The 15,170-nt window shown below is 35.0% G+C and overlaps 1 long non-coding RNA gene across 1 annotated transcript; it reads left to right on the top strand.

The window, feature by feature from the left end:
• The first annotated feature begins 941 nt into the window (after positions 1-941).
• Positions 942-2,901, top strand: LOC144133245 (uncharacterized). The gene is made up of 3 exons (XR_013315014.1): positions 942-1,597; positions 1,647-2,101; positions 2,337-2,901. It is a non-coding gene; the product is annotated as an uncharacterized LOC144133245 (long non-coding RNA).
• Positions 2,902-15,170: the final 12,269 nt, after the last annotated feature.

Consider the following 15,170-nt stretch of genomic DNA (forward strand, 5'->3'; position numbering starts at 1 on the left):
ACTGTTGCGAACTTGAATGCGTTGCGGTACTCAACAATGTTCATAATTAAGGCTGCGTTGCATGTTGAAATACCAAGTGGTAAAAATGGTTGCAATATGAACTAAAACAATAGTGTGAACATGAATGTGTTGTGGTTCTCAAAAATAGTTCATAATGAAAGATTAGTTAAAATGCACATGAACATGAATGTGTTGTGGTTCTCAAAAATAAAGTTCATAATGAAAGATTAGTTACAATGCACATTGGGAAAAATCGTGCTTGAAATGAAATAAAACTATTCTGTGTAAAATATAAGAAAGTGCATAATGAACCCTAGGTTTTAGGTTGAAGTGCCCAATGGTTAAAATAGGTAGTGAAAGAAACTAAAAAATTTTTTTCGAATAACATTAATGCATTGCGGTACTAAAAACAAGGTTTGAATGAAGGTTTAGTTCAAATGGAGATTTGTGAAAATGGGTTGTGATACGAACTAAACCAATCCTGCGAAAAACATGAATGCGTAGTGATAATGAAAAATAAGGTTCATATTGTAGGCTGATTTGGATGTTAACATTGTCAGTGGTGAAATAAATTGTTGAACTAAAACAAATCTGTGAAAAACATGTACGCGTTGCGGTACTGAAAGGGACTGATAAAATTGGTTGTGAAATAAAATGAAACAATTCTGAAAACAAAAATGTGTGGCATTACTGAAAAATAAGGTTATATTAAAAGTTGGGTTTAATGTTGAAGTGGACAATGGTAATAAGGCGAACAAACTGAAAGAATTCTGTGAAAAACATTGTGTAGCAGTACTGATAAATGTGGTTAGTGTTTAAATGAGGAGTGGTAATAATGTGTGTTGAAGCGAACAAACTGAAAGAATTCTGTGAAAAACATTGTGTAGCAGTACTGATAAATGTGGTTAGTGTTTAAATGAGGAGTGGTAATAATGTGTGTTGAAACACACTTGAGCAATTTTGCGAATATGATTGTGTTGTGGTACTCATAGACAAGGTTCATAATGCAGTCTGGGTTTAATGTTAACATAGGTAGTGTATAAATGAAAGTAATGTTCACGGTAATTGCTCGGTTGAAATTGACAATGGTAAAATGAGTTTTGAAATGAACTGAAATCAAACCTGTGAACATGAATGCGTCGTACTGACAAATAAGTTCCATTATGAAGACTGTTGCATGTTCAAATCATTGGTGGCAAAAATAGTTCAGATATGAATTGAAACAATCGTGCGAACATAAATGTGTTGCGGTGCTTGATAATAATGTTCATAGTGAAGGATGGGTTGAAATGCTCATTGGTAAAAATTGTGTGTGAAAGGAAATACATCTTCCGTGATACAGGACACATTGCGTTACTGAGAGATAAGGTTCATATTGTAGGCTCCGTTGAATATCGAAATGAACACTTAAAAATAGGTTGTGAAATAAGTAAAAAATTTATGCAAACAACATGAACGTTTTGCAGTAGTGAAAAATAAGGTCCATAGTGAAAGCTGGGTTGAATGTAGAAATCGACAGTGATAAAAATTCGTACAATTGACACATACCTACGAAAAATGTGGATGTGTTGCGGTACTGAAAAATAAGGTTCATAATGTCATTTTCAGAAGCGCTAAAACACCGAGGACGCAGAGGGAACAGACAGGGACGAGTGGTTAAATATTAAAATAGAGTGTGGTATGAATTTTGAAACGAACTGAAACTACTGAACAATAAGCTTCATAATGAGGGCTGGGTTGAATGTTCAAATGGCCAGTGCAAAATGTTGTTTGTGATATGATCTGAAAACAAATCTGTGAACATGAATGCATTATGTTCTGAAAAATAAGGTTCCTAATGAAGGCTCTGCTGGAAATAAACAGCTCTAGAAATCTGTTCTGGAACGATTCTGTGAAATACATGCATGCGTTGCGATACTGATAATAGATGTTCATGTAGGCTGGGTTGAATATAAAACAAATCTGCATAGAACGTGGACGCATTACGGAAATGAAAATAAGGGTCATAATGAAGGTGTGATCTAATATTAAAATGGACAGCGCTAACAGTAGGGTGTGAAACGAACTAAAAAAATTCTGCGAAAAAAATAGATGTGTTGCGGTACTGAAAAATAAGTTTCATAATGAAAGGTGGGTTGAGCATCAAAAATGGCCAGTTAAGATGAACTGGAACAAATGGATGCGTTGCGGTACTGAAAAATAGGGTTTGTAATGAAAACTTGGCTGAAATGGAGAGGTAAAACTAGGTTGTGAAACGGACTCAAACAATTTTCAAAAACAGATGCGTTCTGGTACGTAATGAATGATTTGTTAGAGATTGAAAAGAAGGTATTGAGGATAATACGTTCTTGTACTAAGTCTGACGAATTTTAGGAAAATGCAATGGTGCACTAGGAGTAAGGTGCAGAATGATTTTCGCTAAATATGGAGGTCGGGAAATGTGTTCTAAAAAAAAAATTAATTTACTCTAATAGGTATGGGTTGATATTGTGGTTAGTTTCAACGAACTGAAAAAATTCTTTGAAAAACATGAATGTCGATTGATTGTTGAAATGACCAGTGGTAAAATTTGGTTTGCAAGTGCACTCAAACATATCTGAGGACATGAATGCGTTGCGGTACTGAGAAATGCGGTTCACATTCAAGGCTCATTTGAAATAGTGGTAAAGACAGGTTGTGAAGCAAAATGAAACATTTCTACGAAAAATGTGGATGTGCTGCGGTATGAAGTTCATAATGTAGACTGGGTTAAATATTGAAAAGTGTGGTATGAATTAATTTTGAAATAAACTGAAACAATTCTGTGGAGATAAATGCATTGTGCTACTGAAAAAAAAGGTTCATAATGAAGGCTCGGTTGAAATAAGTTGTGAAAAGGAACTAAAGCATTTCTGCGAAAAACATGAATGCATTGTGATACTGAAAAATAAGGTTAATATTGGCTGCGCTGAATTGTGAAATGGACAGTGGTAACAACAGGCTCATATGCAACTCTGCGGAAAACATATATGCGTTGCAGTACATAAGGTTTCTAATGAAGACTGGGTTGAATGTTGAAATGGACAATGGTAAAAATTGCTTTTGAAATGGTATGAAATAATTGTGCAATTACATGTGTGGTAGTACTGAAAGATAAGGTTCATAATGAAGGCTGGTTGAATGTTGAAATGGACTGGTGAAAATACGTTGTGGAAGAAAATGAAACAGTTGTGAGAAAAACGTGAATGCATTGTGGTACTGAAAAATAAGGTTCATAGTAACGGTTTGTTTGATTGTTGATATGCACAGTGGTAAAATAAGTTGTGAAAAAAACTGAGTGTTGCGAACTTGAATGCGTAGCTGTACTGAACAATAATGTTCATAATGCAGGCTGCGTTTCATGTTGAAATGCCAAGTGGTAAAAATGGTTGCAATATGAACTGAAACAACCGTGTAAACATGAATGTGTTGTGGTTCTCAAAAATAAAGTTCATAGTGAAAGATTAGTTAAAATGCACATTGGTAAAAATTGTGCATGAAATGAAAAGAACCTATTCTGTGTAAAATATAGGAGGTGCATTACGATACTGAAGAAAAGTGCATAATGAACCCTAGGTTGTATTTTGGAGTGTCCAATGGTAAAAATAGGTAGTGAAAAACTTGAAATACTTGCAAACAACATTAATGCATTGCGGGACTGAAAAATATGGTTCATAATGAAGGCTTGGTTGAAAAGGGAATTGGTGAAAATTGGTTGTGAAAAGAACTAGACCAATCCTGCGAGAATCATGAATGCTTTGATACTGAAAAATAAGGTTCATACTGTAGGCCGATTTGAATGTTAGAATTGACAGTGGTGGTAATAAGTTGTTGAACTAAAATAAATCAGTTAAAATCCTGGATGCGTTGCGGTAGTGAAAGGGACAGGTGAAATTGCTTGTGAAATGCAATGAAACAATTCTGCGAACTACATAAATGCGTTGCGTTACTGGAAAATAAGGTTCATAATGAAGTTTAGGTTGAATTCTGAAATGGGCAATTGTAATAATAGGTTATTGAACAAACTGAAACAGTTCTGCGAAAACCATAAATGCGTTGTGGTACTGAAAACTTAAGTTTATAATGAAGGCTGGGTTGACTAAGGACTTGAACAGTGGTAAAAATGTGTAGTGAAACGAACCAATCTGCGATAATAAAGGCTGGGCTGAAATTGACAGTGGTATATATAGGTTCTGAAGAGAACTAACAAAAATTGTGTGAAAAACATAAATGCATTTCAATAGTGAAAAATAAGCTTCACTATGAAGGTTTCGTTGAAATGCACAATAGTTAAAAAAAGTTGCGAAAATGAAAATTCTGAGAAAAACATGCACGCTTAATATAAAACAAACCTGCGGAAATCGTGGATGCGTTATGGCACTGATAATGAGGTCCATAATGAAAAATTGCTTTGGTGTTGAAATGAACAGGGATAAAAATATGGTGTGGAATGAACTAAAACAAATCAGTGAATAGCATAGATGTGTTGTGGCGCTGAAAGATAAAGTTCATAATGAATGCTGGGGCGATTGTTAATGTGTCCAGTGCAAAAAATTTGTTGTGAAAGGAAATGAATGCGTTGCGGCACTGAAAATTAAGTTTCATAATGAAAACTAGGCTGAAATGGAGAGAAGGAATAATAGGTTGTGAAAGGACCTCAAGCAATTCTGCGATTAACATGGATGCGTTGCGGTACTTCATGATCAGATTTGTAATAATGATTTGTAGGCGATTGGAATGGCTGTCTTAAAAATAGATTCAGAAAATACTGAGGATTATTAAAATGGAGCAGCAAGAAATGTGTTCTGAGAAAAATTATTTACTCTAATCGCTATGTGTTAAGAATATTACGGTTAGCTTCAGAGAACTGAAACAATTTTTTGAACGTGACTGGATTGTTGTACTCAAAAATCAGGTTCACATTAAAGCCCGGTTGATTGTTGTAATGACCTGTAGTCAAATTTGGTTCTGAAGTGCACTGAAACAAATCTGCGAACGACAAATGCATTGCGGTACTGAGAAATACGGTTCATAGTGAAGGCTTGTTTGAAATAGACAGTGGTATAGATGAGTTGTGAAGCAAACTGAAAAACAATTTGAAAAATGTGGATGAATTGCGGTACTAAAAAATAAGGTATATAATAAAGGTGTGGTAAATGGACAATGTTAAAAATGGGTTGTGAAAAGGAAGTAATGCATTTCTGCGAGAAACATGACTGCATTGTGATACTAGAAAATAAGGTTAATAATATTGGCTGGGCTGAATATCGAAACGGACAGTGGTAACAACAGGCTCTTATACAAATCTGCGGAAAACATGAATGCGTTGCGGTACATGAGGTTTGTAATGAAAGCTGGGTTGAATGTTGAAATGGACAATGGTAAAAATTGCTTTTGATATGGAATGAAATGAAATTGTGCGATTACATAAACGTGTGGTAGTACTGAAAGTTAAGGTTCATAATGAAGGCTGGTTGAATGTTGAAATGGACTGGTGAAAATACGTTGTGGAACAAAATGAAACAGTTGTGAGAAAGACGTGAATGCATTGCGGTACTGAAAAATAAGGTTCATAGTAACGGCTTGTTTGATTGTTGATATGCACAGTGGTAAAATAAGTTGCGAAACAACTGAAACAGTGTTGCGAACATGAATGCGATGCGGTACTTAACAATGATGTTCATAATGAAGGCTGGGTTGCATGTTGAAATACGAAGTGGTAAAAATGGTTGCAATATGAACTGAAACAATAGTGTGAACATGAATGTGTTGTGGTTCTCAAAAATACAGTTCATAATGAAAGATGAGTTAAAATGCTCATTGGTAAAAATCGTGCTTGAAATGAAATGAAACTATTCTGTGTAAAATATAAGAGGTGCATTACGATACTAAAGAAAAGTGCATAATGAACCCTAGGTTTTATGTCAAAGTGCCCAATGGTTAAAATAAGTAGTGAAAGAAACTAAATATTTTTGCAAACAACATTAATGCATTGCGGGACTGAAAAATAAGGTTCGTAATGAAGCCTTGGTTGAAATGTAAATTAATGAAAATGGGTTGTGAAAGTAACTGAACCAATCCTGCGGAAAACATGAATGCGTTGCGATACTGAGAAATAAGGTTCATATTGTAGGATGATTTGAATATTGACAGTGGTGAAGATAGGTTGTTGAACTAAAACAAATCTGTGAAAAACATGGATCCGTTGCGGTACTAAAAAAGACTGCTAAATTTGGTTGCAAAATTAAGCGAAACAATTCTGCGAACTACACAAATATGTTGTGTTACTGAAAAAAACAAGGTCCATACCTTTATAAAGGCTGGGTTGAATGCTGATGTGGACAATGGTAATAAGTTATTGAACAAACTCAAACAGTTCTGTGAATACCATAAATGCATTGTGGTACTGGAACCTAAAGTTTATAATGAAAGCTGGGTTGACTAACGACTGAACAGTTGTAAAAATGGGTTGTGAAACGAACCAATCTGCGAATATGAATGCTTTGCTGTACTCAATAACAAGGTTCATAATGAAGGCTGGGCTGAAATGGACAGTGGTATAAATAAGTTCGGGGGAAAAAAAAAAAAGTTCTGTGAAAACCATAGATGCGTTGCGGTACTGACAACTAAAGTTGATAATGAAGGATGGGTTGCGTAATGACTTGAACAGTGGAAACAATAGGTTGTGAAACGAACAAATCTGCGGATATGAATGCGTTTCGGTACTCAATAAAAAGGTTTAATGAAGGCTAGGCTGAAATGGACAGTGGTATAAATACGTTCGGGGAAAAAAAACAAACAAACAGTTCTGTGAAAACCATAGATGCGTTGCGGTACTGACAACTAAAGTTGATAATGAAGGATGGGTTGCGTAATGACTTGAACAGTGAAAACAATAGGTTGTGAAACGAACAAATCTGCGAATATGAATGCGTTTCAGTACTCAATAAAAAGGTTTAATGAAGGCTGGGCTGAAATGGACAGTGGTATAAAGAGGTTCTGAAAAAAAAAAAAACATTTCTGTGAAATACATGGATGCATTGCAATACTGAAAAATAGGGTTCACTAAGGCGGCTCCGTTGAAAATAGACAATAGTAAAAATGGGTTGTGAAAATGAAAATTCGGTGAAAAACAGATGCATTGCGGTATTTCATGGTCAGATTGAATGAATGATTTGTAGGAGATTGAAATGGTGAATTTGTAAGATTATTAAACTGGAGCACTAAGAAATGTGTTCTCAAAAAAAAAAAAAATTACTCTAATCGGTGTGTGTTAATATTGTGGTTCCAACGAACTGAAAATTTTTTGAACGCCGTGAATTGATTGTTGTACTGAAAAATAAGGTTCATGTTAAAGCCTGGTTCATTGTTGAAATGGCCAGTGGTAAAATATGGTGAAGTGAACTGAAACAAATCTGCAAAAATGATTGCGTTCCGGTACTGAGAAAGATTCATACTGAATGCTCATCTGAAATGAACAGTGGTAAATATAGTTGTGAACCAAACAATCAGTTCTATGAAAAGCGTGGATGTGTTGTGGTATTGAAAAAAAAAAAACTCGTTTTGTAGACTGGGCGAAGTGTTGAAATGGTGTATGGTAAATATACGTTGAAATATATTGAAATGAAATGGACTGAAGGAATTCTGGGAAAAATGTGTTGTGGTACTGAAAAAAATATCGTTTAAAATGAAGGCTGGGGTGAGTGTTGAAATGAGGAGTGGTTGGTAATAATGGGTTGTGAAACGAAGATACAATTGCTGCGAATATGATTGCATTGCGTTGCTCAAAGACTTCATAGTAAAGTATTGGTTCAATATTGAAATAGTCTGCGTAAGTTGGTTGTGAAATAAACTTAAACGAGTGTGTTGCGTTACTTAAGGTTCATAGTGAATGCTCGGTTGAGGTGGACTGTGGTAAAAATAAGTTTTGAAACGAACTGAAAACAATCCTGTGAACATGAATGCGTTGTGGTACTGTCAAATATGGTGTATAATGAATGTTTAAATGAACAGTGGCAAACTTGGTTGAGATATGAATTGAAACAATCGTGTGAACAATGTGTTGCGGTACTAGAGTTGTGTGTGACATGAAATAAATCTATTCTGTGATATGACACATTGCAGTACTGAGATACAAGGTTCATATTGTAGGCTGCGTTGAATATTCAAATGAACAGGTAGAAATAGATTGTGACATAAGTACAAAAGTTTTTGCAAACAACATAATTGTTCTGCAGTAGTGAAAAAGGTTTATTGGGAAAGGTGGATTGGATGTTGAAATGGGCAATTGTAAAAATTGGTTGTGAAATGAACTGAAACAATTCTGTGTAAACAAGGATGCATTGCGCTACTGAACAATAAACTTCATAATGAGGGCTGTGTTGAATGTTGAAATGGCCAGTGCTAAAAGTTATTTGTGATACGAACTGAAAACAAATTTGCGAACATGAATGCGTTGTAGTTCTGAAAAATAAGGTTCATAATTGAAAGCTCGGTTGAATTTGTTGCAAAATGAACTGGAAAAAGTGGATGCATTACGGTACTGAAAAATAAGGTTTATAATAAAAACTCTGCAGAAGTAGGTGGGGAGTGGTAAAAATAAGTTGTGAAACTGACTTATTTGAAAAACAGATGCGTTGTGGTACTTTATGATGAGATTCGTAACGAATGATTTGTCAGGGATTGAAATGGCTAAGTGGTTAAAATATAACTCTGACGATTTTAAGGAAATACAATGGTGCACTGGGTTAAAGTGCAGAATGATTTTCGCTTAATATGGAGGTAGGAAAATGTGTTCTAAAAAAAAAAAAACTTTACTCTAGCGGGTATGGATTGATATTGTGGTTAGTTTCAACGAACTGAACCAATTTTTTGAACAACATGAATGTCGGTTGATTGTTTAAATGACCGGTGTTAAAATTTGGTCTAGAAGTACATTGCAGTACTGAGAAATGTTTTTATTGTAGGCTGCGTTGAATATTAAAATGGAACAGATTAAAATAGGTTTTGAAATATGTACGAATGTTTTGCAAACAACATGAACGTTTTGCAAGCTGGATGGATTGTTGAAATGGACAGTGAGAAATATTAGTTCTGAAACGAAGTGAAATAATTCTGTGTAAAACGTGGATGCGTTGGTGTACTGAACAATAAGCTTCATAATGAGGGCTGGTTTGAATGTTAAAATGGCCGGTGCTAAAGGTTATTTGTGATATGAACTGAAAACAAATCTACGAACATGAATGCGTTGCGGTACTGATAATAAAGGTTCATGTTGTAGGCTGGGTTGAATATAAAACAAATCATCAAAGAAGATGGATGCGTTACAGAAATAAAAATAAAGTTCATAATGAAGGTTTGATTTCATGTTTAAGTGGACAGTGCTAACAGTAAGGTGTGAAAGAATTCTGCGAAAAACATACATGCGTTGCAGCACTGAAAAATAAGGTTCATAATGAAAGCTGGATTCAACATTGAAAATGGCCAGTTAAGAAAACTTGTTGCTAAATGAACTGGAACAAATGGTTGCGTTGCGGTACTGAAAAAGGTTTATAATGGAAACTGAGCTGAAATGAAGAGTGGTGAAAATAGGTTGCGAAACGGACTCGAAACAATACGTTGAAAAACAGATGTGTTGCGGTACTTGGTGATAAGATTCGTAACGAATGATTTCTTTATGATTGAAATGGCTAAGTGGTAAAAATGGATTGAGAAAGTATTGAGGATAATACGCTTTTGTTAGTTAATTCTGATGAATTTAAGGAAATAAAATGGTTCACTGGGAGTAAAGTGCAGAATGATATTCGGTAAATGTGGAGGTCAGGAAATTGTTCTAAAAAAAATTTTTTCTAGTAGATGTGGGTTGATTTTGTGGTTACTTTCAACGAACTGAAACAATTTTTTGAACAACATGAATGTCGGTTGATTGTTAAAATGACCGGTATTAAAATTTGGTTTAGAAGTGCACTGAAATAAATCTGTGAACGACCTGAATGCATTGCGGTACTGAGAAATACGGTTCACTTTGAAGGCTTGTTTGAAATAGAGTGGTAAAGATAGGTTGTAAAGCAAACTGAAACATTCCTACGAAAAATGTGGATGCGTTGTGGTACTCAAAATTAAGTTCATAATAGAGGCAGGGTTAAATATTGCAATGAAGTGTGGTATGGATAAATTGTGAAACGAACTGAAACAATTCTGAGATGAATCCTTTGCGCTGCTGAAAAATAAGGTTGATAATGAAGCTTTGGTTGAAATGGACAGTGCTATAAATATGTTGTGAGAAGGAACTAAATTATTCTGCGAAAAACATGAATGCATTTTGATACTGAAAAATAAGGTTAATAATATTGGCTGGGCTGAATATCGAAACGAACAGTGGTAACAACAGGCTCTAATACAAATCTGTGGAAAACATAAATACGTTGCAGTACATGAGGTTTCTAATGAAGGCTGGGTTGAATGTTGAAATGGACAGTGGTAAAAATTGCTTCTGAAATAAAATGAAATTATTGTGCGATTACGTGAATGTGTGGTAGTACTGAAAGATAAGGTTCATAATGATGGCTGGTTGAATGTTGAAATCGATTAATGAAAATACGTTGTGGAATAAAATGAAACAGTTGTGAGAAAAACGTGAATGCATTGCGGTACTGAAAAATAAGGTTCATAGTAACGGCTTGTTTGATTTTTGATATCCACAGTGGTAAAATTAGTTGTGAAACAAACTGAAACAGTGTTGATGTACATAATTAAGGCTGGGTTGCATGTCAAAATACCAAGTAATAAAAATGAAACAATAGTGTGAACATAAATGTGTTGTGGTTCTCAAAATGAAAGATGACTTAAAATGCACGGTGGTAAAAATCATGCATGAAATGAAACTATTCTGTGTAATATATAGGAGGTGCATTACGATACTGAAGAAAAGTGCATAATGAACCCTGGGTTTTATTTTGAAGTGCCCAGTGGTAAAAATAAGTGAAACAAAAAATTTTTGCAAACAACATTAATGCTTTGTTGAACTGAAAAATAAGGTTTGTAATGAAGGCTTGGTTTAAATGGAAATTGTTGAAAATGGTTTGTGAAATGAACTGAACAAGTCCTGCGAAAAACAAATGCGTTGATACTGAAAAATATGGTTCATATTGTAGGCTGATTTGAATAATTGTCAATGGTGAAAATAGGTTGTTGAACTAAAACGAATCTGTGAAATACATGGATGCGTTGCGGTACTAAAAAAGGCTGGTAAATTTGGTTGCGAAATTAAGCGAAACAATTCTGCAAACTACACAAATATGTTGTGTTACTGAAAAAAACTAAAGGTCCATACCTTTATAAAGGCTGGGTTGAATGCTGATGTGGACAATGGTAATAAGTTATTGTCAAACTAAAAACAGTTCTGTGAAATCCATAGATGTGTTGCAGTACTGAAAACTAAAGTTGATAATGAAGGCTGGGTTGACTAATGACTTGAACAGTGGTAAAAATTGGTCGTGAAACGAACCAATCTGCGAATATGATTGCTTTGCTGTACTCAATAACAAGGTTCATAATGAAGGCTGAGCTGAAATGGACAGTGGTATAAATAGGTTCTGAAAAACAAAAAAAAAAACTTGTCAAAAACATGGATGCATTGCAATACTGAAAAATAAGGTTCACTATGAAGGCTCCATTGAAATGGCCAATAGTAAATATGGGTTCAGAAAATGAAAATGTGCATGGATGCATTGCGTACTTAATGATCAGATTTGGAATGAATGATTTGTACGCGATTGAAATGGCTAAGTTGTAAAAATGGATTGAGAAGTTACTGAGGGTTATTAAAAATAGAGCAGCAGGAACTGTTCTGATATGAATATTTACTCTAATCGGTATTTGTTGATAGAATAACAAATGGGTTGTGGTACTGGAAATTTGGGTCATATTAAATCTCGGTTTATTGTTGAAATGGCAAGTGGTGAAATATGCTTGGGAAGTGAACTGAAACAAATCTGCGAACGTGAATGCATTCCCGTACTGAGAAAGGTTCATAATGAAGGCTCGGCTGAAATGAACAGTGGTAAAAAGTTGTCAACCAAACAATCAATTATATGTAAAACGTGGATGCGTTGCGGTATTGAAAAAAGGTTCATATTGTAGACTGGGGGAAGCATTGAAATGGAGTATAGTAAATATAGGGTGTGAAACGAACTGAAAAGACTGCGAAAAACATGAATGTGTGACGTGCTGAAAAACATGGTTTGTAATGAAGGCTGGAGTGAGTGTTGAAATGAGGAGTGGTAATAATGCATTGTGAAACGAACTGAAACAATTCTGCGAATATGTTTGCGTTGCGATACTCAAACGGTTCATAATGAAGTGTGAGTTAAAATGAACTGAAACGAATGTCTTGCGTTACTTGATTATAAGGTTCACACTGAATGCTTGGTTGAAGTGGACAGTGTTAAAAATTTGTTTTGAAACAAACTGAAAACAATCCTGTGAACATAAATGCATTGTTGTTCTGAAGACTCGGGAATAATGAAGACTCAGTTGAATGTTTAAATGAACGGTGGCAAAAATGGTTGATATGGATTGAAACAATCATGCGAACATTAATTTGTTGCGGTACTGGAGAATAAAGTTCATAGTGAAGTATCGGCTGAAATGCACTGTGGTAAAAATTGTGTGTGAAATGAAATAAATCTATTCCGTTATGCAGGACACATTGTGGTACTGAGAGATAAGGTTTATAGTGTAGGCTGCGTTGAATATTGAGATGAACAGGTTAAAATAGGTTGTGAAGTACAAAAATTTTGCAAGCTGGATGCAATGTTGAAATAAACAGTGATAAAAATGGTTGTGAAACGAAGTGAAAATTCTGTGTGAAACGTAAATGCGTTAATGTACGGTATAAGCTTCATAATGAGGGTTGGGTTGAATGTTCAAATGGTCAGTGCTAAAAGTTATTTGAGATATGAAAGCAAATATGCAAACGAATGCGTTGTGGTTCTGAAAAAATAAGGTTCATTATGAAGGCTCTGCTGCAAATAAACAGCGCTAGAAATGGGTTCTGAAACGAACTGAAAACAATTCTGTGAAATGCATGCATGTGTTGCGGTACTGAAAATAAAGGTTATGTTGTAGGCTGGGTTGAATGTAAAACAAATCTGCAAAGAACATTAAGGCGTTAGGAAATGAAAATAAAGTTCATAATGAAAGTTTGATCCACTATTGCAATAGACAATGCTAACAGTAGGGTGTGAAACTAACAATTCTGCGAAAAAAGTAATGTTTTGCGGCGCTGAAGGGTTCATAATGAAAGCTGGGTTGAACATTGAAAATGGCCAGTTAAGAAAATTCGTTGTGAAATGAACTGGAACAAATGGATGCGTTGCGGTACTGAGAAAGGTTCATAATGAAGGCTCGGTTGAAATGGACAGTGCTAAAAATGGGTTGTGAAAAAAAAAAACTAAGATTTCTGCGAAAAACATGACTGCATTGTGATACTGAAAAATAAGGTTAATAATGAGGGCTTGGTTGAAATGAAAGTTTGTGAAAATGGGTTGTGAAAAGAACTGGATCAATCCTGCGAGAAACATGAATGTGATGTGATACTGAAAAATAAGTTCATATTGTATGCTGATTTGAATATGAAAACTGACAGTGGTGAAAATAGGTTGTTGAACTCTGTGAAATCATGGATGCGTTGCGGTAGCGAAAGGGACATAAAATTAGTTGTGAAATGAAATGAAACATATTCTGCAAACTACATAAATTTGTTGCATTACTGAAAAATAACGTTGATACTAAAGGTTGGGTTGAATGCTGAGGTGGACAATGGTAAGTTACTGAACAAACTAACAGTTCTGCGAATACCATAGATGCGTTGCGGTACTGGAAACTAAAGTTGATAATGAAGGATGATTTGACTAATGACTTAACAGTTGCCACGGTAAAAATGGTTTGTGAAACAAACAAATCTGCGAATATGAATGCATTGCTGTACTCAATTAACAAGGTTCATAATGAAGGCTGGGCTGAAAAGGGCAGTGGTATAAATAGGTTCTGAAAAAAAAAAATGAAAAACATCGATGCATTGCAATACTGAAAAAATAAGGTTCACTATGCTGCTCTGTTAAAATGGACAATGGTAAAAATGGGTTGTGAAAATGAAAATTCTGTGAAAAACGGATGCGTTGCGGTACTTCATGATAGATTTGGATTAAGTGATTTGTTGGCAATTGAAATGGCTGTTGTAGAAATGGATTGAGAAGACACTGAGGATTATAAAAATGTAGCCGCAGGAAATGTGTTCTGAAATGAATATTTACTCTGATTGGTATGTGTTGACAGAATATTGTGGTTAGTTTCAATGAATTGAAACAATTTTTCGAACAACAGAAATGCGATTATAAGACTGAGGCGAGGCGCTGGCTCTGTGCCACTGAGGAGGACAAACAGAAATAGGTTGTGGTACTGGAAATTAAGGTTCATATTAATACTCAATATGGTTGGGAAGTGAACTGAAACAATTCTGTGAACATAAAATGCGATCCGGTACTGAGAAAGATTCATAATGAATGCTCGTCTGAAATGAACAGTGGTAAACATAGTTGTGAACGAAACAACCAGTTCTATGAAAAACATGGATGTTTTGCAGTATTGAAAAAAGGTTCATATTGTAGACTGGGGGAAGCATTGAAATGGTGTATGGTAAATATACGTTGAAATATATTGAAATGAAATGGACTGAAGGAATTCTGAGAAAAATGTGTTGTGGTACTGAAAAAAAATATCGTTTGTAATGAAGGCTGGGGTGAGTGTTGAAATGAGGAGTGGTTGGTAATAATGGGTTGTGAAACGAACTGAAACAATTCTGCGAATATGATTGCATTGCGATGCTTAAAGACTTCATAATAAAGTTCGGGTTCAATATTGAAACAGTCAGTGTAAGTTGGTTCTGAAATGAACTGAAACGAGTGTTTTGCGTTACTTAATGTTCACTGTGAATGCTCGGTTGAAGTGGACAGTGGTAATAGTGGGTGGTGAAACAAACTTGAACAATTCTGCGAATATGATTGTGTTGCGGTACTCAAAGACAAGGTTTATAACTGAAGTCTGGGTTTAATGTTAAAATGGGTAGTGTATGAATTCGTTGTGAAATGAAC

The sequence above is a fragment of the Amblyomma americanum genome, chromosome 5 (genome assembly GCF_052857255.1).
Source record: "Amblyomma americanum isolate KBUSLIRL-KWMA chromosome 5, ASM5285725v1, whole genome shotgun sequence".
Lineage (NCBI taxonomy): Eukaryota > Metazoa > Arthropoda > Arachnida > Ixodida > Ixodidae > Amblyomma > Amblyomma americanum.